We start from the raw sequence: 27,127 nt of genomic DNA on the forward strand, positions 1-27,127 counted from the left end.
AATCAATCATGTAAGAGACCTTTTGATGGTAATGCACAGACTCAGTCCAAAAAGAGCTCTTTCTTTGAAGAATCAATAAATTCTTTTCAGAAATATCTATCCATAAGTCTTTGTTTGAACAGAATAGTTTTGCTAGCTTAAAAGCCTTGAAACCTTTTAGAGTATTATAATCTTTCCATTTATTGTCACTATCTTTAGGTTATCTTTGGTTACAACTTTAAACTCATTTTTTCAACAGATTTATCTTTCCCTTATTAAAAAGCAAATTGTCAGTCTTTTTCCTAATCTCCTATGTACTTGTAAGTTTTGCAAGAGAGTCTGATACACAGAAATTCAGAGATTGTCTTGGTCTGTTGTAAGGAGTCCTTGCTATATCTGCTGAAATCAGCAGTCTTCAGGTTTACAGATACTGATTTTGAAATAGGTTTGTAATTTTGATGTTTTCTTTTTCTGAGGTTTCTAAACTTAAAATACTTAAAAACATCATTTTAAGATAGAAAATCAATCAAAATATCATAAGCCAAATCCATAACATTTATCTTAACATTTTATTAATATTAAAAGAGAAGAATTGATTTACAGGTTGTATTGGACTTCCACTTGTTATTTCCCTTTTCTTCAAATAAGGAACACCTGAAGGATTTGGTGGGGCTTCCCTTGTAGCTTAGCTGATAAAGAATAAGCCTGCAATGCGGGAGACCTGGGTTTGATCCCTGGGTTGGGAAGATCCACTCAAGAAGGCAAATGCTACCCACTCCAGTATTCTGGCCTGGAGAATTCTATGGACTGTATAGTCCATGGGGTCGCAGAATGGGACACGACTGAGCAACTTTCACACAAAGGCTATGGTAATGTTTGCTAAAAATGCTGTTTAATTATTTAATCATCTCTTTTGTTTTCCCCAAAGTATTATTTAAACTTGGTTTATTAAAAGCACTTTATAATTGCCACCATGGTTAATAGTTTTGTTGAAATGAGACAGTTTTTCTAACTATGTAGTAGAAGAAATTATTTTATAAAATTTTTCCAAGCACAACTATACTGTAACTTTTTCAGCCCACTCCTTTTTCTCCTTTCTCAAGGAAAGTAAAACTGAACAAAAAATATATATATATGAGAGAGACTTTAGATACTCAGTGCTTAATTTATCCAGTATAATGTGCTATTCTGTGCTTAGTTGTATCCGACTCTTTGTGACCCCGTGGACTGTAGCCTGCCAGTCTCCTCTGTCCTTGGGGATTTTCCAGACAAGAATACTGGAGTGGATTGCTATGCCCTCCTGCAGGGGAATCTTCCCAACCAGGAATTGAACCCAGGTCTCCCACATTGCAGGCGGATTCTTTACCAGCTGAGCTACCAGGGAAGCCCCAGCCAGTATATTCCTTTCTCATAAACAGTGAAGTAATTTCAAACATACTGCTAAGTCGCTTCAGTCGTGTCCGACTCTGTGCGGCCCCATAGACGGCAGCCCACCAGGCTCCGCCGTCCCTGGGATTCTCCAGGCAAGAACACTGGAGTGGGTTGCCATTTCCTTCTCCGGTGCATGAAAGGGAAAAGTGAAAGTGAAGTTGCTCAGTCGTGTCCGACTCTTAGCGACCCCATGGACTGCAGCCTACCAGGCTCCTCTGTCCATGGGATTTTCCAGGCAAGAGTACTGGAGTGGGGTGCCACTGCCTTCTCTAAACATACTAACTGATAATAGACAAAGCTTTGGTTTCCATGAATCTTAACCACTAGTGTTTATTGTTTGTCAAGCATGAAGATTGAATTGATATAATATACTACATTTTGTCTAGTGTGTACTGTCATTTCACTCCTATATAAATAAAAAGTCCCTTGATATCTTTCCATATCCACGTTGTTTTACTTTTACAAAGTGTTAGAGTTAATTGTTCATTTGTTGTTTTTTAAAACCATGATAGTTTTTGAACACTATACTTTCTGAGTTTTTGTGTGTATTAGTCAGCAGAGTAGACCACTCGTATAATGTTGCTACAGTTCTTATCATATACTGGAATATAATCCCTTGAGTTTTATTTTTAAGAAACTAAGAGCTATAACAAGGCAGAATTTCTCAGAACTATGGAGTCATCAAGTCCTAGTGCTTGTGAAAGTTGTGAGCTTGGGTTTCACTTGATTTGGTTTTTTTTTTCCCACGTTTGTTTATAGTAATAGTAATAGTTACCTTATATTGAAAACTACTTGCCAGTCTCTTTGCCTGTATTATTTCTAATACTTACAAATCTTGGTATTTGCTTCTCACAGAAGAAACAATCCTGTATTCATTTAAGTAATTAGACCAATATTACATAGCAAGTGGAAGAGTTAGGCTTCAAATTTATGATGTTTGACTCCAACACAGTATTTTTTCCATTACATTATTAACTCTACTCCTCTGTTCCCACCTAGACTCACACACACACACACACACACACACACACGCGCGCGCGCACACACACACACGTGCACATGCACACACTTCCTTTCTGACTGCTGGTAGCCTGAGTCCTAGCTCTAGTTCCCTCCAAGGGTAAAGCCATGATGGCGTATGGCGTATTGTATTATTTTCTTCCCACAGTCCATGCACCAGGACCATCTCACACCTAAAATATTTTCTCAAAGAAAACCTTCCTGTCCCAGATTTAATTCCTTCTGACACTGCTGCCTAAATTATATTGAGGATTATATATTGAGGATAATGGCTTACTGTATTATTTTTCATAAATATTATATCACTGATTTTAAAGAAACCTTTAATACTTTAATCAAAAATAATAACTATATTCACATATCTCATTACCTATTTGACATTTTTTAAAACATCATGATTCTTTCAGCAACTTGAAAATCGTAGGAAAAGCAGAGAAACTCACTTTTCTTATGATAAGAGCCATTCTAGAGCCTACACTGTTTATTGCTACAAAGTTATGGTAGCTGCTTAGGAAAGTAATGGTAAGTATATTAATAAAAAGTAATTTGAATTGGGAAGTTTTTAACATGGTCATATATTACCAGGATACTGTAACAAGTGTATTAATAATCTATCATCATTAAATGAAGTTAACTTTTGTTGTTTGCTGATTATTATTTTACTGTTTATGCAGTTGCTACTATGTATCATGTATGGTGGTGCTTTCTATAACTGTAGAGATGAATAGGAAATGCTTTTTTTGTCCTTAAGAATGTCACAGTCTGTGGCGAAAAAACCCGGCAATTTTTATTTAACATTTACGGTAAAATATATTTACTTCCCAAAGAAGTACTCCCAAAAGTTTCAAAATAAGACTCCATAACTCCCTTCACACCCTGTCCGGGAATATTGCAAAGGAGATTTGACAGAAATCCCTTGATCTGTCTCAGTATTGACATATTGAGTGCAAGGTACTTATGCTAAAGAGAGTTGCAGGTACAGCTTTGGCTATACATCCCCTTACCATTATTAACATATATACACAATATAAATTCTAATTTCAGAATCTATTTACTAATTAGAAGAAATAGTTCAATATCTATTTGATGTAATAAATTAAAGCATATTTATTTGTATTCAAATTAAGCTTTTCTAGGTTCTATATAGATTGTAGATACCTGCTTCAAAGAAATATGATGTAACGATAAGGACAATAAATTAGCAGAAGTTATTACATAATTAGCACTGAATATTATTTAATTGAATAAAATGGGTTGTGTACTCCAGAGTTGTTGTATAGAAGTATAGTGCAAATCACACGTTTAACTTTTCTAGTAGCCCTATTTTAAAAAGTAAAAAGAAACAGGTAAAATCAATAATATTTTTTTTAACCTAATATGTCTAAAGTATTGTTGTTTCAACATATAATTAGTATAAAATTAATGAGATATTTATTTTTTAACTACATCTTTGAAATCTTTGTGTTTTGTAATTACATGTCAGTTTAAACTAGCTGCATTTAAAGTGTCTGTGTGTATGATTGGTGGCTATTTTATTGGAAATTGCTGGATAAATTTAGCATTACAGATGTTCAAAGACAGTTAAGCTCACAGAAGTTGATATGTATATAACATGTAAAACTTGTTCTGCGTCCTGACAGGTTTTCAAAATGTATGTAGATGAAAGGAACGAATATCTGTTATAAGGAATGCTGTAATAGGTTTTAAAACATAATTTACTGAAAATGATCATAATAGTTCCAGCTGTTGAGCAAATTACCTGTTTATAATATACTTCATGTTACTGCTAAGGAAGGTCACTTAAGGTCATATTAATGATAGGCAATATATTATTTTTACTATAGTTTTAAAAATACTGGACAAAACTTTTCTAAAGGGATATTCAGCTAAAAATCTTTCTAGATATTATATGTAAATAGAGTTTTCTGGCTTAAGTAAATGTCAGTGATTACAGGACCATGCTTGGTAATTCACAGTGAATCATGGGGTACTAAATTTTTGTGAATGTCTTGTTAAGAGACCTTTTTAATTTTACATAATCCAGTCTTCCCAAAGTTGCTGAACTAAGGAGTCTTACTGTGAAGCATGTAACTTGGGAGCACTGATCTAATATATTTTCTGTTTTAGAAAGTCGATGTAAGAGGTGTATGAAGAGTGTTTTAGCACTACTTCCAGAATTTAGGAATGCTTTAATTATGTCTCTCTGATTACACAGCAATCTGTCACATTTCGTTATATGACATTTATTCATTTGTTCATTGAAATTACTGTCTATCTTCACATCAATGGAAATGTATTTCTTGTGAACCACAGCTGCTTATGTGATTTCTAATGACTCATGTAAATTGATAAATGATAGGCACAGTACTTTGTTTGTACCTCATTAAATATTCTGCAGTTAAAAGACCCAAGAATATTTGCAATCTGTGTTTGATTATCCACCGATTTTTAGCAGATTTTCAAAAAAAAAGTACAGGGAACTCTAAATTTTTCATCACTAGTATTTTATTTTTTGCATTTATAGTTACGTAACATTGCCAAGGAGTGCCTGAAGTTTGTCTTCAGAAAAAAATTTTTTTTCGATAGATATTCTTTTGTTCTGACAGAGGATAAAATGGTTCACCACATTACTTTGTTACAAACAAGTAAATATTTAATGCAAATTACTTGTTTCTTTCTTCTGTATTGTTTTGTTATGTATGTTTTGCCATCTATTGACAGTATATGAAAACACTTGCCTGTTATCAGTTTCAGGTCTTCTTATTTTTGTCCTTCCAGAAGATGTCCAGAGGCCTAGTTGTGAAAAGAAATGGTGCCCATTACAGTGACCGTTTGGATAGTCTTCTATACCTTATCACTTCTTCTCACTGTGTAAAGGATGATCCACTGCAACAGATAGCTATATGGATACAGAAAGGAATAGATACTAAGTGTTCTGGTCATGGGAACTCAAATGAGGGGCACCCAGAGTGAAACCTAGCACAAAGCAGTAGATTTACCCTCCTTTAAAGTACTGGCATAGATAATGATCTGGGCAAACAAAACCAAGATTTAGCATTGAGCAGCAAAATGACTCAGATGGTAAAGAATCTGTCTGCAATGCAGGAGACCTGAGTTCAATTCCTTGGTTTGGAGATCCCCTGGAGAAGGGAATGGCTACCCATTCCAGTATTCTTGCCTGGAGAATTCCCTGGACAGAGGAGCTTTGTGGGCTCCAATCCATGGGACCAGAAAGAGTCGACACGACTGAGTTTCTAAACATTCTGAAATCACTAACTAGCGAAGTTGGACGGATGATGCAGGAGAAGAACCCACAACATGCAGCTCCAAGGTTAAGGAGGAGAGACAGCAGCATAACCACATCAAACTGTTTTGCATGAAATGAAAGTCTGACTGTGCTCCCCTTTGAAATGCACTTGTCCTGATTACCTGCAGGGTAGATGCACATCCCCCTACCCCTGGCCCAACCATTAGTTAAGAACCTTGCTCAAAGTATAATTCTTAGCTTTCATGTGAATCTAATCAGTGGGATCCTAAGACAGTTCTAGTCTTATTTAAGAATAATAGAATATACAGTAAAACATTTTCAATATGTGTGGTATTACACTTTGAATTTCAGTTTTCTTTTACTTTGGGCCAGATTAAATCCTTTAGAATTTCCTTTCCAAACTAAATTTCTCTGAATAAATTAAGCTTGTTGTGTTTGTCTATTATTGTTGTTTTAAAAATTTTGGTATTGTTTTGTTGTTGTTTAGTTGCTAAGTCATGTCACACTCTTTTGTGACCCATAGACTGTAGCCCACCAGGCTCCTCTGTCCATAGACTTTTCTAAGCAAGAATACTGGACTGGGTTGCCATTTCTTTCTCCAGGGCATCTTCCCAACCCAGGTATTGAACCCAGGTCTCCTGCATTGGCAAGTGGATTCTTTACCGCTGAGCCATCAGGGAAGCCCAAAGTCCTATTTTAATCACTTTAGGAATGAATATTTGTCAGTGATCAATGAAGGCCTACCATGTTTAACTTAATTCTCCTCCCCAGAGATTGAGTAAAATCATCTCATTTTATAGTGATTTTTATTTCTTTTGTTGTTGTTGCTGACATTCTTCCACATCAGTTTGGGTGGTATTAAAATTGCTGCTTTTCTCTGTCAGTATCTTGCTCTTTCTCTATGCTCTATTCTTAACATAGTAAAAAATTAGATTTCCTGCTTGCTGCTAACTAGGGGAATCCCTTCTTTGCCCTTCTATGCTCTGTTTGCACTCTGTTTTCAATAGCCCAAGAAACAGCTATGTAGGTGAAAGGTCTTTTGTTAAAAAGAAGGAAATTGAACAGCAGTTTCCTCTTTCCTTCTTTGACTTGCACCTGCAAACAAGTGGTGTGTGCTTCAGTCCTTTTTTTTTTTTTTTAAAGCATCCTTTATTGTTGCCGAGACTTACCTTTGAAAAATTTACACAAATGTAATGAAAAATGAATCCTTTAAAATTGTGCATTCAATATACTGTTTCTTAACACTGAGTTACAGAGTTTAAATAGTTGTTTTTATCTGAATTGCTTCTAGCTCACTGTTGTGTGTAATTCAGGTATTCTGCTATGACTTCTAATACAATTAAGTGATAGATATATGACAAAATTCTCCATGATTGTTTGATTTAGTTATGCAGTAGTTCTAATAAGTGTAGATTATTTTAAATTATTATTTAATACATTCATTATTCACATTAGTTTAGTGAATGGTTGAAAGGTAAAGGATGTAAAATTTATAAAATAGTTTTTGTGGAACTCAGATGCCATCTAAATTTAGCAGAGAAGTGATATTCAAATCCCACTGACATTGTGAAAATAAACCATTTAGTTTCATGTAAGATATATTTAAATAAGCTTTCTACACTCTTTCATGATTTTCTTAAATAATAAGAAATATATATGCATGCATTAACAGGGGCATAATTTTCTTTTCCAAATTTTCTTTTTATAAGTTCAGTGGCTAAATAAACATATCATTTAAAGAATACATTCTAGAACTGAATATTTTACTGTAACTTTTAATCCTGTCTGATTGCTATCAAAATAATTCTATTTTTCACAGTCATGCTTTTATATGACTTAATTAGCATTATGGCAATAATATTATCTTATGGGAAAGATGTATTTTTTTAATTTACATTGTCTATGTGTATATTCTCACATATTCAAAATCTTATATTTCCCTTAAGTGGTCCACTAAGGGTTAAAAAATTCCAGTTTCATAGACATTTTATTTTACATAACAATATAGAAATGGCTAGTAATTTGGTAGCTTTTCTGTGCATCATTAGAATAAAAATACACTTGAAGAATTCTTTCAAGCTCTTCCTAGACAGAATAAAAGCATTTGAAATCTCCATGTACTATAAGATCACCACATCTTCAATTCTGCTTTCAAAGCCTGGAAATGTGTGGGTTTATCAAATCCCTTCTGTATTTTTAACCTTTTTAAAGTAGTGTCTCTATTGTTGATGCCTCTTTGTGCAGCCAAGCCATAGTTAGTTCTGCACCATGCCTATATCATTACCAGCAATTCAAGGGAAGGGAAATGATTATATAACTGGTATACTTAAATTCAAAGTGAGTAAGAATGGAGATTTGGAATTGTTGCTGAAAGAGCTACTGTTTGACCATGGCATCTCCATAGGAGACTCTTGTATTTTAGTGGATACAAGAAAGTCACTAAGTCTACTGCAGATTCAAGAAGAGGGCAAGTTGACTCTGCCTCAAATGAAGAGACTGACAAAACCACAAGATGTGATGGGAGTATTTTACATCCATGTTTGGACAATGTAATCTGACACAATAGGTTACCCTAAGAAACTTGAATTTCATTCTATCAGTGATTGAGAGTTATTGAATAATATTATTTGGGTATAATAATATAATCACAAATATATTTCATTAAGTTTACCGATAAACTCCTGAGAGAAATAAGATGATCATGGAGTTCATTGTGTTTTGTTTTTGCTTTTTCTTTTCCTGAAAGAGTTCATGAGTCTTTGGGTCATGTCAGTAGGCAGAATGGAAAGTAAAAAAAGGAAAAAAAATACCAAATAATCTTAGATGTGTGAGGAAACACAGAATACTTCTTTAATGAGACAGACTCTTTCCAGTAATTTACCTACCTTATCTTGGTGGAATGCCAAGTTTAAATTCAGGCATCAACCATATGCCACCCCTTTGGCTATTTGACTAGGGTTCTCTTTCTTGCTTTCATTAAGCAGAAAATTTTCAAGATGTATTGTCAAATTGGGCACCTTCTTTTAGAGACTCTTTGGTTTGTCTATAAAATTTTAATCAAAGCATCTTATATATAATTTAGAGATTTTTAAATTGCCATAAGATATTGTCATTTTTGCATTCCTAAATAGTCACTGTAAGGCACCCAAGTTTTGAAGACTACTCAAAAAGCAGCTGTGTTTGGGTTGTCAGATATGTCAACATACAGATTAGTTATATGTACTTAAATATGTTATGGAAACTGATCATTTGAGTGTCTGATACAGCACTTTTGATTGGAAATATTTTTGTTATTATTGTATATTAAACATTGATAATTTCATTTTAAGGCATTTTAGGTTTTCTATTTTCTTTATATCACATTTGTTTTGTTTATGCTGTTTCATGGAAAAAGAATAGAGACTTTCTCATATAGTTAAATGCATTTGGAGAACTTTTTTTTTCTAGGAACACAGAAACAAAGTGGAAATGATTTTAAACTTGAATAAACTGTATTAAATATTTAATCATATTAGTTGTTTCCCAACTAATGAACTGCAAATTAATGGTATTGGAGAGCTTTGAATTCTTAATTTCTAAAGAGTGTTAGTATATAGTTAATATATAGTGTCACTGTGATAGTGACAGGTGCTAAGAAGAAAAGTAAAGCAGGATGAGGGGAAAGGAATAGTGGTTGGATTTCCATATAAGATATTCATGGAAGGTCTCTCTGAAAAGATACCATTTGAGCAGAGATCTTTGAGTGGCAAATTTTTAGGAAGAATATTTCAGGCAAAAAGCATGAGTGCAAAGTCCTCCTGGCAGCAGAGTAAATGACTTGTTGGAGTTGAGTGAAGAGGAAGGTGTGTCTGTAGCAGGAACGCCCCATGAGAAATGAGGCCCTATATATGTGTGTGGGAAATTAGGTTATGAAGACCTGTGGAAGGACTTTGGCTTTTATTCTGTGTGATATAGGATAGATTGTGTGGTTTTTCTTTTTTTTTTTAAGGAGTGAGAAGATAGACTCCATATTTAACAGGTGTGCTCTGGCTTTGATGTTGGAAGTACCTCGGTATCGCGGCAGTCAAGAGAATGCAGATGATAACTTAGATGAGAGTGGTAAAGGTGGCAGTAAAGTCATATTGAATTGATGGAGAATTAATGTGAGGTGTGAGAGAAAGAGAACTTGTGGATTACTGCTTTATAGGCTAGGCTACAGAGAGGGAATTGCCAGTTACTGATATGAAGAGGTTTGTGAGATGAACAAGTATTTGTGCAAGACCAGGTGTTTACTTTGAGACATGTTAAGATTGAGATCTCTGTTAGACATCTCAAGTTGAAATATCAAATAGGCTATAGAATATGTGAATTTGGATTTGAGGCTTGGTTCAGGCTGGAAATACAGATTTGGGAGTACATAGTGTAAAACTGACATTTAAAGTGTGAAACTAGGTTATATCACCTGGGAGAAGAGGTATACTTAAGAAAGAGGAGAGGTTCAAGAGCTGATGGCTGAAGAGTGTGTGCTTGTGGAGACTGTGGAAGTGATGAGGAAGAGCTAGCAAGTGCATCTGGAAGGAGAAGCCAGGGAGGGAGCGGAAGAACCAGGACGGTACTGTGTTGCACCAGAAGCCAACTAAAGAAAGGGATTAGTCAGGAAGGAATTAGTCCCTTCTGATAAATGCCTGCTGATAGGTCTTAAATAAGATGAAAATTGAGTTTATCGGAGATCTTAGCATTAGAGAGATTATTCATTACTTTGATAAAAGCTACTTACTTAGTTAAAATGGTGGGATTTTAAAACCTGATCTGTATATGTTTAAGAGAAAATAGGAGATGCAGAATTGGAGTTAGCAAGCACGGGCATCTCTCTTGAGTAGTTTTTCTATAAAAGAGAAGAGAAATAGGACTATGTGGAGGGAGAAATGAAGGGATTTTTGTTTGTTTATAAGACTGAATAAATTATGTTTACAGAGAATAATCTGATGGAATAATCCAGAAGAGATAAACTTAACCATGGAGTTAAGACAGAGCACATTTTTTCCAGGAGTGAGGCCACTGAGTAGCTGAGAGGGGTGGAATGCATTGCAAATGTAGAAGAATTGCCCATGGACAAGCACATGAAGTGTTTATCCTTAGTCACGGGGAGGAAGACAGACTACATGGGCACAGTGGCAAGTGGGTTGGAGGTGTGGGACTGGAAGTCTGGGGAAGTTCTTTTCATAATACTTCTATTTTTAGTGACGGATAAATCTCGGAGTGAGGACGTAGAGATATTAGAGATTTAAGAAGAGAGGAAAAGGTATGGATAGATTATTTAGGTGAGTTGGAGAGGACCAGATTAATAAGATTCCTGGACAGCACTCAAGGATAGATTGGAGGTTAAAGCCTATGAGTCTAAGATAGTCAGCAGAGTGATCAGTAAGTATTTGTTCACAAAAATGAATGAATTGTGGAATTGTGGATTTCTCATTTAACAAAATCTAATCTTGTAGTTGCTAGGTCATTACAGTGCACTGGAAAACAGATTAATTTCCTAAGAAGAGCATTTTATTGAAAGATACAGGCTAGTCAGTGGATTTGATAAGTAGTGAAGGCACCATCTCAGTTGTTACTAATTCAGTCTTGGGTGAAGCACATTGATGGTTTAACTATCACATAGACTTTTGGGATAATAGACTTTAGAGATAACCTTTAGATCATTTTTCTTATTTTATAAATGAAGAAAAGAGAAGCAAAGGCAATCTCCTTTTACTGAGAATCTTCCATTATTTTTTACAGAAAAATTTTAATATTGTAGTAAGTATACTCTACCAAGATTTGCATTTTTTCTAATTTTATTCCTTCTAAGAGAATATTTCTGTTTGGTTTTTCAATTTGTGTTTGATTGCACAGTTATGTAAATTCTTTTTGACAGATTTATTATTAAGGTGAGAAAGATGAATAAGAGCTCTAGTTTAAAAAGCTCATTAATTTTAAAGAAATGTATCATGAATTAATGTTTTCAAGTGCTATGTTTTTCTTTTACATTATTTCTTCTGGATGAATAGAATTTTATGAAAAGAAATTGGTTATTTAAAATGATTAGATAGAAGTTATACAAAAATTCTTCTAGGCATCTTCAGTGTTCCTGAGAAACAGGTTAAATGTAATACTCAACTAGTGAAGAACTACTATTAACAATGCAAGATTACACCGTAGCCCTTCTTTACAAAGCTAGCTATGAAAATGTTTTCTTTTAAAAGCATTTTCAAATTGTTTTTCACTTGGGTGATCATTTAATAAGTGAAAGTCCTCTCACCAGCATATATATTTCTTAAGCATACTGACTGGGAAAAGGATGTTCTTGACCTGCTTGTTTATAAGAAGTATAACCAGTCACATTCTACTTTTAGCATATTAGCAATTGTGATGATGGCCAAGTAAGCCATCATGTACACATTTCAAAATAAACTAACTTTCCCAAAGTTCAGAAAAAACAGTTGATGTCAGTTTAAAAATTGCAGTAATAGTTTTGCATGCTCACTTTTAAAAAATCAATGTTCTGTCTACTGGATAGTAAATATACAGTTTGTAAGTGTGTTTATATAGTAACATGCATCAGATTTTCCTAACAACTAAATGTAAAGATAGGATTTAGGTTAGGAAGGTGGTTAGGGTGGTCTAAAACTCTTCAATCCTCTGTGCTCTATTTGACAGAGAAAATAGAAACAGGATGCTATCAGTCATCAGAGTATCTATGCAAATAATATGCAAATAAAAGTAAGAATGATAAAGCCTTAGACTTTTTTATTAAATTAAAATCTAGTGTTTTGCCTGGAATGCAAGATGTCTGTGAATGTCTTTGTGTATAGTGTTAATGATGAGGCGGGCTTCCCTGGTGGCCCAGTGGTAAAGAATCTGCCTGCCAAGGTAGGAGATGTGGTTTGGATCCCTGGGTTGGGAAGATCGATCCCCTAGAAAAGGAAAGACAACTCACTCCAGGTTTCTTGCCTCGGAAATCCCACAGAGAAGGGAGACTCACGGGCTACAGTCCAGGGGGTGGCAAGAGAGTATGATATGACTTAGCAACTAAACAACAGCAGCAGTGATGAGGAAGAGGGGTTTTATTGGCAAGACATGAGATTGGTGGGCTTCCCCAGTGGCTCAGTGATAAAGAATCTGCCTGCAATGCAGGAGACTCAGGAGACATGGGTTCGATCCTACGTCAGAAAAATGCCCTGGAGGAGGGCATGGCAACCCACTCCAGCATTCTTGCCTGGAGAATCCCATGGACTGAGGAGCCTGGTGGGCTTCAGTCTATATGGTTACAAAGAACTGGACTGACTGAAGCAACTGAGCACACACACATGCATGAAGTGGTGATCAAGGCATGTTATGCCCTGTTTGAAATTTAGCCCATGGCGAAAAGAAGTTTTGAAGTGTTTAGGAAAAACAGTGAAGTTGTCATTTTAGAAGTCTAATACTAGCTTTAATACAAAAAAATGAGTGTCAGCAAGACCATAAACAAAGTAAGCTAAAACGTTGTGGAATAATGTAGACCAGAGTGATAGTAACATGAATTAGAGATAGAGAACTAAGGATGGGGAGAAATGAACTATTCAGGAGGAAAAATCTATAAGATGCTTTGACTGATGGGAAGGAGGAAAATGTCATGGTTAATTCCTGTTTTGGACCTTAAAACTATGACTGAAATTACAGAAAGGATAAGTTTGGAAGGGATTGACTGATTCTGTTTTTATCAAGTTATTTTTTAAGACTGGACATCCAGTTGTAAATTTCTCATAAATAGATATTCATTCTTTAAATATTTAACTATCTGGAGATAATCACACTTTCCATATCATTTATTCTCATCATTCCAATTATTATATATGTGTATATGCCTTCAAATCTATAGCTCAGTCTAGGTCACTCTCCTGAACTGGAGCCCTGAATATACTCATGAAATTAAATTTATTTTCAGTAAAAATTATGCTTTGTTATTAATTGGAAATACAAGATTTTTCAGATTCTGCTACTTAAATATGGCAGATGAAATGTTATTCAGTTTTAGATATTGAGAAGCATAATCGCTCGGGGACAAAGATTGTGATGGGACTTTAGTCTCACATTTGTATCTGAAAATACCACTTTAGAAATACCCCATGCTCAAATAAGTAGTTTCTGGTTACTGAGTTAAACGTTGGAAATTTGAGTTGTCATATTGCTTCTACAATTGAGGAATAAGCAAATGGATGTACAGGAAATCAGCATAACAATGATGAAAATAAGGAAACTGTTATTAAATATTTCTATGTTATTATTATTTCTTTGTCTTGAGATTGCTTACTAATTCTAGGTAATTCAAAACATTTGATTTCATCAATTCAGGTCTTACGTAAAAATATATTTAATAATGAAAAACTGACCTTCTCTGATGGTTGTTTACCCATGGCTTTCTAGTCCATTTTTTGACCTTGTCAACTGTGTCATTTTCCTACTGCACGTGAATATCTGTTTACATTTTTTCTTATTTTTCTTTTGATTTTGAAAGATATATAACTATACTTAATGTGCTGTGTCTTTTTCAGTGACTTTAGCTATTGATCTTTGAAAGATTTTAATAAAAAGGATTTCTGACAACCAAACAAAACAGGAATCAGGTTTGATAGACTTCAGCGTATATGAAGTGTATGTCCTGTCAGAAAAAAATCGAGCACCCAACACAGCTGGCACCTTTTCTGTACTCTGTATCCATCTTAGCTAGCCAATCTTGTGTATTTATGACAGCAACGACATTGATGAATCACTTTAATTTACCAGGCAACTGACAGTTTGCCAAGACTATCAGTGAGAACCGGCTAGAGCTGGTCCTGATCATTAGAGATACATGTATTGTTTCAAAAAAGTGTAACTGATCAGAAAGCAATTTAGATGTGCTGTTTACCACAGATGTAGAAACAAATATTTTAGTATCCTCCTAACTTTTATTTTTCTCTTTTTCCTTTCTCTTTTCATGGAAAAATCAATACCTATACAAATCTGTGCTAATTTAGTTATTTGATAAAATTGATTATGATATAATATGCCCTTTTAAAGTATTAGCAATAGTTTTTAAATTAAACTTGTATAACCGGGATTGGTTTTTATAAAACTTTTATTTTTATGCCATTTTATTTACTTTATTTTGAAGGTAGCTAGTTGTGGTATCAGGTTTTCACTTAAATAGTTTAAACCTTAGGTGAGGACTAGAAAATAGAATACATGAACTTTCAAAGTATTATAGACTTCTAGTGAAGTCTGTGTGTAATAGAGGGCTTCCCAGGTGGCTCAGTGGTAAAGAATCTGTGTGCCAGTGCAGGAGAGGGGGGTTTGATCCCTGCAGGAAGATCCCCTGCAGGAGGAAATGGCAACCCACTCAAGTATTCTTGCTTGGGAAATCCCATTGACAGAGGAGCCTAATGGGCCACAGTTCATGGGGTTGCAAAAAAGTCAGACATGACTGAGCACCACCAGTCCACTTCATGTATAATAGAGGTACAAAAGGAGATTATCTTGGGAATACGGAGGGAGAATTTAATTACATATGCTATGCAGAAGTCATGTTTCCTTCATGCTTATCGTGTATAGAATTTATAACTTTTAAATATATTCAGAGCTAACAGTGTATTTAGGTGGACTAGATAGCTTGTCTGTATTTAGGTGGACTAGATAGCTTGTCTGTAATTAGGTGATACTACTACAATATTTTAAAAATTCAGCATGTTTATATAGTACCTATCATATACCAAGACCTATACCTGGTGTTTTCATATATAAGCAGTGCGCTGGATGTCATATTATAATACAAGTTGGGGTCCGATGTGCTCCAAATGCCTTTACTGTCTCTTTTTGATCCCTGAAATTCTACTGATCAGACCTCAAAGGTTAATCTTTATCACATATATTTTAATTAAATACAGAAATAACCTGGTGGAGATATTTATTAAGTCTTCATAAATTCCTACGTTATGGCCTGGTGTGAATGGTGATTGCCCCTTCTGCAAGTAGGCTTTGGCAGAAGAAGTATAAGTGATTTTAGAGGCCCATACTGTTTGAACTGAGCTGGTAGAGGACCAGAAATTAGAGCGAAATGATAAAAAGGTCTTTGTTTTATTTGTTTTGTGTACATTACGTATTAAATAGCACTGATCCCTGTTACTTTTTACTATGGTTATTTGAATAAAACATAGCTTATATATTAGAAAAATCAAATCCATACAAAAACCTGTTTTTTTTTTTTCTGTGTAATATCCTATGGATGACTTATATGTTTTCACTTTATAACAGTAATAAAAGTACAGCAAAATATCAAAGAGTGAATTACTTAGGCTAGTTTAACAAAGTAGTGGATACATGGGAATTATTTCTAGGGTGGGGATATCTATGAGAATAACCTGAATTAACAGAGAAAATTGAGAATGGCTTCATGGAACCTCTAACTGAGAGAATTCCAATTTTGCCAGTATTTTTGTGTGCTTTCCCCTTTTCTGCAATAACTCTCTGTGTCAGGGTAGAAACTGGTTACATCTTTGTGGAAAGAAAGGTAACTCATGTCATTTACCTACTTAGGAAATGTGTGTGTTTAATAGGTTTCTGGTAATTCTTAAATATTTACAAGTCACATTATAAGCATTGACTATGAAGTCTCAATAATGACTTCTCCTATCAAGGAAACCTCTCTCTCTAGTTGTATGAATAATCTCTCCAAAGATTCTCTTTTCAGTCCAAGAAGAACCTTGAACATTTATCACCTTCTTTTATTATTTAAGTCATGGGCATAGGACTGGGATAGATGCTGGTTCTAAGTAGTATATGGCTTCCCTGGTGGCTCAGATATTAGAGAATTTGCCTGCAATGCGGGACACCTGGGTTTGATCCCTGGGTCGGGAAGATCCCCTGGAGGAGTGAATGGCTACCCATTCCAGTATTATTGCCAGGAGCATTCCATGGGCAGAGGAGCCTGGCAAGCTACACTGCCTGGGGTTACAAAGAGTCAGACACGACTAAGTGATGATTCTATGTAGTAATATAAAATTATATTTAAAAATATATAATTTTATTTTAGTAAGTGAACTGTTCCACTGTGTCATCATCCTAGTCTGACTTCTACTTATTAGAGAGACCTTCCCACCAAATGGGCCAGTACCAAACTTAGGTAATAGAGGTCAGGCTAAAAAAGCAGGGTCTCAGGCAGGATATAAACCATATCCATAATAAATAAGGTGCCTGTGAAAAATAGTGTCCAAACTGGAACACTTTGACAGTGAAAAAGGGCATTTTTAATAATAGTGCTGGAATAACATGTATAAACTAGGAATATCTCAAGTGAACTGAGACATATGGTTACCCTAGTGATAGATTTGATATAATTATTGAGAGTTGATGAGTGAGGCTACATTTTGTTAAGAGTTGGTGGTCATGTTAAGAGTCAGTGGTCATGTGAATGAATAGGCACCCTGGTTTAAAGGCACAGGGTCAGGCAAACATGAACATGTTTGGACGGGGACATATTTAAGTGGGATCGTCCTAGGACTGTCTTTTCCTAAAGGGTGTCTTGGTTCTGGTTAGAAAATTAAAAGAGAGGCACATATAAAAGAACTGGAATGTAAAATATACTTTGATCCACTCCAGTCTTTTGTGTTCTTGTAATTAATTTTCTGTACTTCTCTCTCACCTCATAATTCATGCCTCCACATTTAAACATTCCTTGTTGTTGGTAGTAGAAATTATGTGCATAGTTCAGAGGATGATGTTTTTTAATAGCATTGCTTCTGTTTTTAAAGACAAGCTTGGACTTGGATGGATTTAAGAATTACTTTGAAAATTTGGCTTAGCATATTGTTTCCAAATGAAAATATGGGAATTAAGAACAGGAGAACAGATCATACAACTTGCACATGCTATTTTATATTGGTATTTAAATTTCAAAGTGCTTTTTTGTCACTACAGCATTTTAAAAAGATTTAATGTGATTTTCCTTGCATCTCTTTATGTTTCATATTTGTATCTTTTATATGTACATGAATATTTTTCATGCTTATATAGTTTCATATAAGGACTCTTACAAAAAATGTGCTCTCTGTGGTTTTATTTTTGAAATTTTTATTGAGCTAACTGGAGATTCATATGTGGTTGAAGTGATTTTAAAGATGTTTTATAAAGCATTGGTTGGAATGGATTGTTCAGGGTGCTGCACTGTTCAGTGAAAATAGGCTTAACCTGAAAGTTATCTGGCACCAATGAAAGTTATCTTTGTGGCAAGAAGTCTTTTATATAGTTTCATCATCATTTATGTTTAATTTTTTACTATTCTAGTCTCTGACTTGTTTACCCACGAGGTCCTCAATGGTTCAGTGTCAAGTTTTCCAAACTCCCTTATACACAACGTCCAGTTCATAAGATGAGCCCCAGATGCTCTGCCAAATTTGGTTCATATCATCCTGCTCCTACTCATCTAATAACACCTTTCCTGAGTCCAGAGTGGCCTTCAGTTGCCTCTCTTGAAGTCAAGATGGAAAACTAACATAAATTAAAAGCAAAGCAAAACAAAAAAACCCCAAACACTAAACAACAAATAGCAGTCTTGAGTAGAGTAATTCCCCTAGGTCCGTTACTTCTTTTAATTCTCATATGAACCCCAAAAGATTGATGCTCTCAATTGACAGTTGAGAAAATGAAGTGTTTATAAAGGATGTGGAACTAGGCCAGAACATATAGCCAATAATTCTGGTACTGGTACTTGGTCTTATTTCATTAAAACTCTAAAGTTACACTGAGAGGTTATTACTGAATTAGGCTGCCATAGGAAAATAATTTCTTTTTCCCTCACTTTATCTTTGGTATGGAACCTAATTGCTCTCTCTGGGCCATGGATTCTTTTTGCTCTATTTCTCTTTTCCTCCTTTCTGTTTCTTCTCATTCCTTTAAGATTGTTGCTTCAGAGGTACTGGCTTTATAATGGCTTTGCCTCAGTGGTGGGTAAAGTTGGGAATAAACACTTTGCTGCTCATCTTGCCAAGTGGTGGCATCTGTTTCTCCCCATCTTTAGTCCAGGAGATAGCTCTCTGACCTGCTGTGGCCAGTACACTGGGGTTTAAGTAAGGCTCTGCCAGTTATGGGCTTAACATTCTAGAGGCCTGGCAGCTTTGCCATTCATCCTCTTGGAACCCTGAGCCACAGTGAAATATGACTGACTACCTCACCAGAGAGCCTGTCAGGAGAGAGAGAGTGAGCGAGAGAGAGAGAGCTAGATGTATGGTTAGCCAGTAGCTGTTAGGGGCATCTCAGCTGAAGCACCAAGCATATCATTGAGGTCATCTTGGATTTCAGCCCCATGAACCTCCAGAAGACTGCTTCTCCATCAGTTACCTAAGTGAGACTAGTCAAAAAAGATGGCCAGCTGAGTTTAGCTCAGATTGTAGAATCATAAGCAAATAAATGCTTTTTTTTTTATGCTACTGAATTTTGGGATATTTCATTAAATAGAAGTAGTACCAGAAATACTCACTGAATACAAATTTATTTTGTCCAAGACTGAAGACTATTACTTTCTGTCATCTTTATGCACATCCCAAGATAATGAGACCTCAGTCAAGGTAAGGTTCTAGTTCCTTTAGAAAAGGGAGTTCAGAGAAATTTAAGGGATTTGTAATGTCAAAATTGGATAAATGAAATACAAGTAGGATAAGAAAATTATTTTCAACTATCCAAAGGCTTCTTTGGTAAGAGGAATGTAGTTGGTTTTGAGAATTCAAGGAATGGGAAAGATGAAAATGATCAGAAGCCACATATCAATAATTATATTTAACTTCAATGTGATGAAACGTTCCTCACATTGACATTCAACATGGAATTGTCCTATGTAGTAGACTATTCAAAATGGCAGGGGTGCCCAATGAAGATGAAACACTGTCCGTTGCTGGAGAGTCAAGGTGCTGTGACTTACCACCCTCCATGTGTGTGGCAGTCATGTAATCATGCTACTTGGCCTCCTTTCAAGAAAGTACTTCTTTTTCAGCTGTGATAAGTGTAATTAGTTGACAGGTGTAGCTGCAGGACCTTAGAGTCCTGTGTAGTGTTCAAGCTAAGGCAGTGCTTTTCAGGTCATCTTCCAGCCACTGACAGAGCCTGGCCATTTCTGCCAGTGCAGACCTTTCCCACAGCCTGTCCTTGCTCTTTAGTTCTCCATTAGGTTGGTCAAGACTTCCTGAGATCTGCATTGCACTTCTTACATAGTTCACCTTGATTCTTCTTTCCCCCTTCCCTTTCAGAAGTATAGGCTCTACTTTGTGCTCTGAAGGAGCATAATCCTGCTCCCATGCACAATCTGGTTTTCTTCCTTATTATCATTCATAGGTGTTACTCTTCAATAAGCATCTTTACTCTTAATTCTGGCACAGCATCTGCTTCAGTTAAGATCTGAGGCCGATGCAGCGGACAAAACTAAATTGAGAGGTGGGTCAGTTTAGAAGAATTTTAGTGTCTCTTCCAACCAGCAACCCTGTGATATTATGATGTGCCATCTAATGGCTCTTAGGTAGAGTTGGTGACTCAGACAGTAAAGAATCCAGCCTGCAATGCAGGAGACCTGGTTTTGATCCCTGGTTTGGGAAGATCCCCTGGAAGAGGCACAGCAACTCACTCCAGTATTCTTGCCTGGAGAATCCCATGGACAGAAGAGCCTGGCAGACTACAGACCATGGGGTTGCAAAGAGTTGGGCACAACTGAGCAACTAAGCACAGCACAGGTAGTGTTGAATAATCATTTTACAACAATTCTAAGAAGTAAGGCAAAAGATACTTTTTGGGGTAGAGAAGGCATCTGTCTAAATCACAAACTTTGTTATTTTGGGAAATACATTCTTCAGAATTGCAAAGGTGTGTTTAGTCTTAAAAAATAATTCATTTGCTAATATTTGTAACTATCTGGAGTAATTTAAATCTACTAAACAGCACAAAAAGATGGAAATGCATCAGTGTCTAGTAATAGATGTCTATTTGGATTAAGCCCCTTGCATCACACATGTCTTCTGGACAAACACCACCAACATTGAAGATGATTAAAGAAAGCAGTATAGAAAAACTATTCTAGTGCTATTTATTATAATTTAGAAAATAATCTTCCATTTCACTTTCCTATTAATATGTTTTTTATTAATCTGATCAGTACATCTAGATATTATATAATTATCACATAACAAAATAACAAATACTGATAATCAGCTCTGAAATATAGACACTATTAAACTATGCATCTCTTGGATATATGTGAAATTCTAGAATAAATTAAAATGTACTGAAATTAATTTAATAATCTTGAATTGGAATGAACTTTTTAGTTTTTTTTTTAACGTTGTGCTGATGTCAAATTAATGTAAAACAAATGCTTACTTTGAAGGTTTGAAGTTAAAAAATTCAGAAAATATTGTTATCAGGCCAGCCTGTGATTCCTAGAATGTCTATGTTTATACAGGTGATAAGACTAGGGCAAAAGCAGCAGCCAAATTAAAACATTCCTTTGAGTTCATGCATACTCCAACCTCTCTCATGTTCTTTTGAGATAAATTCTGGAATCCCTGGGTATATCATGTGAGATTTAGTAATAAGACATTGCTTTCATGGCACATGGAGTTCTGTTTTTTAAAGCCATTTGTGTTGAACTCTTGTCATCTGCCAGGTAGTATGCTAAGTTCCTTAAGTAGATTATCTCATTAATATCACAGCAACCATATTAGATAGGGACTATTGTTATTTTCATTTTTCACTCAAGAAATCTGAGGGCTGGAGAGATTAATTAATATGACCAATGTCAGTGTAGTGCATAAAAGCACTGGGTTTTAACCCAGTTATGGCTGACTACAAGGTCTGTGCTGTCATAACCATTGTGTTACCTAGACTTTACTATTCTCCTACTTGCTTGTCTGTTCTGTCAGTTACTGAGGGTAAAAAGTGCCACTAGTCAGTGTGGAAGACACTGACGACACCCCTGCTGCTGCTCTCTCTGCTGTTGTGTCCTTCCTCTGCTGCCATTGAGGCCCAGGCTGTGGATGCCTAGGGTGCAGGGAGCTGATGATGTGCAGGGGGCTAAAGAACTCTTGTTGTTGCCAAATGTGCTGTTATCACTGACTGCACTGCTGCTGTCATTAGTGCTTCTGCCAACACTGCCAGCCCTGCTGTTTCCAGTGCCAGTGCCGCTGATGCCCTGGGCTCTGGGTGTCCCAGGGTGATTCTGGAGACAAGCAGCTGCTTTTAGATTTTGCTTGCTCATTACCTGTAGTTCCTTTGCCTTAGGACTCAGGCTTAAGTTCATGGAGCCTAGGAAAGAAGATGATGGGAGGTATGTTTTATCTTCTCCAACATCTGGGAAACTGGCCTTGAACCAAACATGTGAACTTCAATTCTCTTTTCTCTTCGTCCTTAGAGATTTCTTTTCCTCAGAGGCTCTTTCTTCCCTCATGCAGTGCCCCACCAGCTCTGGAAACTGAGCATAAACACTTGAACCTTAAAATGAACATAATTTAGTCTTAATGTGGAAGCCCCACTACATTAGATATTTCAGTTTGAAAATTATTATAAAGAACACTTAAATTTTATAGTATTGAATATGTACTTAGGTGTGCAAGAATTGAATAATGCTAATTATTAAAGAATTTCTATAATCAACTTTGATCTCTAGCAATAGTGGTTTCAGTTTGATTTACATTATTTGTAAAAAAAAAAAAAAAATTACCAGGGCTCAGAAAGTCAAATCTTTCTTTGAAGCCCTATCAATGATTCATACAGCTCATATCAAAAGGCTTACAGGGATAAGGTGATTTGTTGGTAGGGTGATTCTCTTTTACTTTTGCTTTCAACCCTGACCCACAAGGAGGGCAGTGTTGTCTCAAAGCTGGAACATAAGGAAATAGCATGAAAATTTACAAGATATGTACCCATTAAAAACAGAAAAATTATGGAATTTTTAACTGAAGGAAAAGAAATAACATTGCTGAATTCTTGACCATCCTAACTGAAAGCAAAAAACCAGTTTGAATTTTTTAATTGAGAAAAGCATATGGGGGAAAATAACTCTTAGTTCTATGCCTGAAATGTTTCTTTTTGTTTTCTTTTATTGCTTACAAGTAGTCTAGTAAGAAAAAAAAATAGGTGTTAAGATCCTGGTCAGAAATCTCTTTTTTTAAAAAAATATTTATTTTTAAATTGAAGGATAATTGCTTTACAGAATTTTGTTGTTTTCTGTCTAATTTCAACATGAATCTCTTCTTAATGACTACTTTCTCCCTTAAGAATAAAGCAGTCTCTTTTTTTTTGTTTGTTTGTTTTGAGTACAATGCAATTTATATTTCCATTCTACCTGCAATGATAATTGAGAGTTTTATTTTTTCTTCTAATTTTATTGAGATATAATTGATGTATAGTGTTGTATAACTTTAAGATATATAGGAAAATAATTTGTTTAACTTTAAGGTATATAGGATAATAATTTGACTTATATGCATCATGAAATGATTACCACAATAAGTTTAGTGAACATCCATCATCTCATATAAATACACAATTAATTAGAAAAAATTGTTTTCCTTTGTGATGAGAACTCAAGATTTACTCTTTTTAATAACTTTCATATGTAACATATAGCAGTGTTTATTATATTTATCATGTTGTACATTACATTGCTTGTACTTATTTTATAACTGGAAGTTTATACCTTTTGACTGCCTTTATCCAATTCCCCATCCCCCCACCTCTGATAACCACAAATCTCATTTCCTTTTTTGTGTTTGTTTGTTTTTAGAGTATCATTGACCTCCAGCATTATGTTAATTCCTTTTATACAACATAGTACTTCAATATTTCTATACATTTCAAAATGATCACCATGAGAAGTCTAGTTATCATCTGGCATCACACAGATATGTAGCATAATTATTAACTACATTCCCCACATTGTACATCTCATGCTTTTGACTCATTTATTTTGCAACTAAAAGTTTGTACCTCTTAACCTCCCTCACCTGTTTTACCTGCTTTGTGTTTTGTTAATTAAGAAAATGGGGAAATGCATACATTGCAGACATGGTGAAATTCTTGATTTGTCAAATGTGTGGATTTCCGTAAATTGTATGAGGCATATAACTTTATTTAACAAGTGTAAATATGTGAATTTTTGAATGTATTTATATTTAAACTTATCCTAGAATATACATGTTAGGATTCTGTTTTTATGTGTATAATCTACATTTTTATTCTTAATTGATTTTTTTTAATTTTAAAATTAGAGTCAAAGAAAAATTTTAGTATGTGAAAAATAATCCAATAATCTTACTATATTTAAACATCATATACATAGATATGTGTTTTATTATTATCTGAGCTACATGCTAGAGTACATTTATCTCTGGATAAAATAAAATTCTGGAAGCAATGCAGAGAGAAGTGAAATATTGTTGCCTTGTATTTCTGATCTTCCTTATTTTTTAGTTTTTAGTGGGAATTTATGCCTCTCCCATAAAAATGCCAATGTTTTAATGTAGTTATAAATATAGAAGAAGGACGTTTAAAGTTTGTAGGTTGACAGATGCCTTTATAAATATCAGTGTTTATGACTATGTAATATCCTTTCTATTATTTGCACTTAATGTTTCGATTTCATTTTAACAGTATGTATATGAAATGATTGATATTTTTCTAGAGGATTTTTTCCTTCTTTTATGCTCACGTATTTAGGCAGATGAAGTTTGCGAGTAGTTGAATTCAGAGCTCATTTTGGAGCAGACTGGTGGGGATATTTCCCAATAGCTTTTTCAAAGAAGTACTTACTACTTGATAGATTAAAGTCATTTTTATCTTTACTATATATAGCCATAGGCTACTTCAGTTCATAAATTCTTAGAAAGTTTAAACAAATCACAATAATGATTTGGAAAGCAATAACTTAAAACCATAAATGTTTTAGGGAGTCTCTGGAAATAGAAATACTAACAAATGCTCTACAGGGTAAATTCTTTTTTTTTTAATGTCTGAATTTATTAACCTGTGAAAGGAGAACTTTTAAATTGAAAATAATGCTGCTGCTGCTGCTGCTAAGTCGCTTCAGTCATGTCTGACTCTGTGCGACCCCATAGACGACAGCCCACCAGGCTCTGCCGTCCCTGGGATTCTCCAGGCAAGAGCACTGGAGTGGGTTGCCATTTCCTTCTCCAGTGTATGAAAGTGAAAAGCGAAAGTGAAGTCGCTCAGTTGCATCCGGCTTTTCGCGACCCCATGGACTGCAGCCTACCAGGCTCCTCCGGCCATGGGATTTTCCAGGCAAGAATACTGGAATAGGTTGCCAGTGCCTTCTCTGCAAAAATAATGACAGCACCTTAATTATGGTGGTTTTATTGAAAGCCTACTACTGCAATAATAAGGTGTATTTTAGGTACCAGAGCTATGGCAGCTGTCAAACACCAATATTTTTTCCCCGAGAATAGGTTTGGTGTAATGTTTTTCAAGGACAAGATGCTCAGCTATTGTCTCAGTGAGCACAGCTAGTTAATATTCAACAGTTTGCTTAATCAAAATTGTATGTCCTGCTCCCTAGAGTGTTTGTTAAAGTGATTGTATGTTTATCAGAGCCTTCAACAGCAGAAACAGAATATTCCTAGATGAAGTGCTGGTAATGAGAGCCTATATTATACAAGGGTGCTGATAAGAAATAGAAAATGCTGTCAAAATACATTGTTTGTGAAAAAAAAAAATTACTATAGCTCAAAAAGTCAAACCTTTCTTTGAAGCCCTTGTAGTTTCTATAACTTCAATTGTTTATCTGGGATAATGGGGCTGCAGGGGTATGGTGATATCCTACTATACGCTCCAGGAATTGCATGCCAGTGGTCAAATAGTCTGGGGGGCTATTAATCATTGCTTCTGTTGGATGGCTGATTAAGGTTCTTCACAACATGTTTCCTTTAGATTACAGGAAGTTCTTAATGAAGTAAAGCTTGAGGGCATTAGAGAGCTCAATCTGGCATTCTACAAATGGTATTGAAAAGTCATGTGGGGAAAACAAGCATTACCAAAAGTAAAATAATGCAGCAGCTAACATTTTCCATGAAATACTGTGTCTAAGGTGCAGGTTTGGTTACTGCTTTTGTTTCTACTTCAAATTATTTTCTATTTCTAGATGACACTGTTCTGGAAGCAGAGCTGTCCTGTTAGATATGACTTTTTCTTCCAAGGGTAGTACCTATCATTTACACACATACATGCACACACACACACCATACAAACATCTCTTTCTCTCCTTCTCTCTCTTTCTCCCCTCCTTGAAATAATCAAAGATATTGTTTGAAAAGTATGGTTCCTGTAATACTAGAAAAGAACATTTGTATTTTGTTTTGTCTCTAGTAGTATTCTATGAGGAATGAAGTCTTTTGCAAACAGTTCATTTTAATTATCATGTTGGTGGATTCTCCTGTAGAATCATAACACTGATTAATAAAAAGTTTCTGGTCATTGTTTCACTTTGAACATTAATTAAGAAACAATGCACCTACAACCCATTGGAGTTAATCTTTGTAAAAAAATAATCTTTTTGAAGGCTACAACCAGGGATATCGATCATTTAAGTGATACTGAGGCGTGTCCTGCACTTTATGTATTAATCTTTGACATGTAGAGATGGACATATTAATGAAAAAAGTTGCTGCGATATATTTGAAACTTAAGCCACAAATATGCTGATAGTCAAAATAACTTATTTACTTGGTATTGTCATGTGTAATCAATTAATTTCTAACTACTTTTTAGATAAATCGATCAATTTCATATTTTAATTTACTGTAAGTTTTAGCTTACAATTGTTTCAAAATATGAATAACAGATTGATTTGATAGCAGTTTTTGGTAGAATTGTGGATCCATCAGTCAGTCAGAGACAGGAGATGGAACCCATAGGAAGTTAAACAAGAGAGCTTAATATAAAAAATTATTAAACTGTGACAACAGTGTAACTATGAGATATGGGGAAACTTACACAATACCCTGGGGCCAGGAGAGTGTACTAAGGAAGCACAGACTTGGAAGAGGTTCAGATCTTTGGAGAAAAGGTGTAATTCATCCTATTGTATAGTAGAGAAGTTCATGGATTTGGTCATATATCTTGAGGTGGTCCCCAGTTGCTGGGTAAGGTGGCAGCACTGAGAGCAGGGGTGGCACTGGCAATTAAACCAGAGATTGTGTGTCAGTGAGCAGGGGCCCCTTCCAGGTTGCTTGGTAGGGAGAGCCCTCACTGGAGAGGAACTGAGGACCTGCAGTGGGGCCATCAGGAGTTCAGACAGGTAACAGCCAGCCTATACAAACAATTCTGGCACTGTCAGATTGGTGAAGAATCATGAGTTCTGGGCCTTCTGTGTGGCTGAATGTCCACTTGTGTCCACTGAATATC

The 27,127-nt window shown here is 35.3% G+C and overlaps 1 protein-coding gene and 1 long non-coding RNA gene across 6 annotated transcripts in view; both read left to right on the plus strand.

Annotated features, from left to right (window-relative positions):
* CCSER1 (coiled-coil serine rich protein 1) overlaps positions 1-27,127 on the plus strand; it is a 1,336,256-nt gene that overhangs the window by 65,403 nt on the left and 1,243,726 nt on the right. The window lies entirely within an intron of this gene.
* On the plus strand, positions 4,859-8,470 carry LOC145530083 (uncharacterized). The gene is made up of 2 exons (XR_014071459.1): positions 4,859-5,522; positions 6,332-8,470. It is a non-coding gene; the product is annotated as an uncharacterized LOC145530083 (long non-coding RNA).

Source organism: Giraffa tippelskirchi, chromosome 1 (genome assembly GCF_054371585.1).
Source record: "Giraffa tippelskirchi isolate mGirTip1 chromosome 1, T2T-mGirTip1v1.2.pri, whole genome shotgun sequence".
Taxonomy (NCBI): Eukaryota; Metazoa; Chordata; class Mammalia; order Artiodactyla; family Giraffidae; genus Giraffa; species Giraffa tippelskirchi.